Raw genomic sequence first — 2,434 nt, 5'->3', positions numbered from 1 at the left:
ACTGATTTTCTTTTTCTGTTTTCAATTTCATTAATTTCTGCACTTTATTTTTTCCTTCCTTCTGCTTATTTAATTTTAATTTTGCTCTTGTTTTCTAGTTTCCTAAGGAGAAAGTTTATTGATTTAAGGCCTTTTTCCTTCTATAATACAGTTGACACTTGAACAACATGGGGCTAGAAATGTTGAACTCTGTTGCAGTCAAAATTTGCATGTAACTTTTGACTCCCCAAAAACTTAACTTCTAATATTCTATTGTTGACTGGAAACCTTACTGATAACATAAACAGTTGGTTAACACATATTGTATATGTTATATGTATTATATGCAGTTTTCTTACAATAAAGCTAGAGAAAAGAAAATGTTATTAAGAAAGTCATAAGAATTTACAGTACTATACTGTACTAATAAAAAAAAATCCAGGTATAAACAAACCTTGCAGCTCAGACCCATGTTGCTCAAGGGTCAACTGTATAAGAATTTAATGGTATAAATTTTCTTCTAAGTACTTGCTTTCCAGAGTCCTTCTCATTGTGTACTTTCTAGGCTTTACAGCTACATTCAGTGGGAGAAAGATGAGGGAGGTTGCTTATTCCGAACCAGCTAATCTTTTTAAATATAATTTTTACAGGAACCTTCTGTCAAAGAAATTCTCTATTTCACAATATCAGAGCACACATAAACTTCATTATTTAAACAAGATAAAAATATGGAACTTTTCTGCTAATTTGCCAGAAGTAGGTGCTTAAAGCAAGTAGTTACTGTGATAAAACTTTTTCATAATTAGTGCTTAGCTTTTGCATGATTTATTATTAATTATTGCTCTGAACTCTTCTGTTAGAGAGGAATATATTGTTAAATGCTCTTAAGAAGAAAAAACTAAGACCTTCACAAGAGAAGTCTTTTGGCTGAAGCCTTTACTGATCAATCCTCTAGCTCAGAGATTCTTTCCTTCATTGTGACCAGTTTATTAACAAGCACATTAAGGGCATTCTTTATTCCTGTTACAGTTTTTTGATCTCCAGCATTTGTTTATGCTTCTTTCTTAGGATTTCTCTCTCTCCACTTACATCCTCCATTTGCTCTAGCATGTGTCTATCCGTTAGAGCCCTCAGTGTATTAACCGTATCATGTTTAAATTCCGGGTCTGCTAATTCCAACATCCCTGCTAGGTCTAGTTTTGATGCTTTTTCTGTCTCTTCTAATTGTGTCTTTGGCCTTTTGGTATGTCCTGTCATTTTTTCTGGATACCCAGTCACGATGTATGGGGCAGAAGGAGCTTCTGTAAATAGGACTTGGATAATGTGGTGGTCAGGTGTTGGGAGGGCAAGAGCTCCAGAGTTCTATGATTAGCTCTGGGTTTTTTAGTGAGCCTGTGCCTTCTGAACTGTGAACTTCATAAGTGTTTCTCAGTATCTTTTCCTCCCCGCTCTTAGGTAGAATAGGAGGGCTAGAGAGGGCTAGAGTGGGCGTTTCCCCTCACTCAATTCAGTGAGACCCTTAGACCCCAGCAGGTTAGGCTCTGGCTAACTAAATTTCCCGGTGGGCAGGTTTGTTAAGAGCAGAGTGCTCAGGTACATTTCACAAAGCTTCTTCTTTTTTAAGATTTTATTCATTTATTTGACAGACAGAGATCGCAAGTAGGCAGACAGGCAGGAAGAGAGAGGTGGAAGCAGGCTCCCTGCCGAGCAGAGAGCCCAATGCTGGGCTCAATTCCAGGACCCCGAGATCATGACCTGAGCCGAAGGCAGAGGCTTAACCCACAGAGCCACCCAGGTGCCCCACATTTCACAAAGCTTCTTTTGCCCCTTCCTCTGCCAGAAGTCCTCGAGGAGAATTTTTTTCTTCCGTATTTGTTGTGAAAATCTGGTCAAGCTCCTGGAGGTAAATCTCAGAATATTATAGGAACCCCCTATGAATGAGTCAGAAGTTTTGAACTCTCATACTTGTCCACGCTGAGTCTCCAGCAATTAATCAGTTACAGTTCAGGTTTTCCTTCCCCGGGCCCTGACTCCTATGGTGATTTCTGCTTGGGAATCTGTGTTCTATGACACCCTGTATTCACCTGTCTCCCTAGTCTTGGGGCAGGGCTTTGCCCTGTATCCTTCCCCTCTTACAAATATAAGAAGAATTATTGATATTTCAGTCTGTTCAGCTTTTCACTTACTGTCTGGATGAAATGGCAACCTCTAAGCTCAGTACCTGTGATACTGGACCCTGAAAGTCCTGGCTGGAGCCTCTAAATGTCCGTCTATGCCCCTAATTCAAATGACACAGGAGAAAAATATGGATCTTCCGTAGACGTTCCTACAGCCCACCTTGCTGGCTGTCCAGTCCATTTGGCTGGGCCTGGAAATAACAAGTGGACTCAGATGAACAGGTGCAGCCGATCTTACTGCATACATTTCTTTTCCAGTGTTTTAAAAGGAAAAAGTA

The sequence above is a fragment of the Enhydra lutris genome, unplaced genomic scaffold (genome assembly GCF_002288905.1).
Source record: "Enhydra lutris kenyoni isolate GAN:26980312 unplaced genomic scaffold, ASM228890v2 scaffoldscaffold16, whole genome shotgun sequence".
Classification (NCBI taxonomy): domain Eukaryota; kingdom Metazoa; phylum Chordata; class Mammalia; order Carnivora; family Mustelidae; genus Enhydra; species Enhydra lutris.
The sequence above is the reverse complement of the archived record's forward strand: the minus strand, read 5'-3'. Positions refer to the sequence as shown.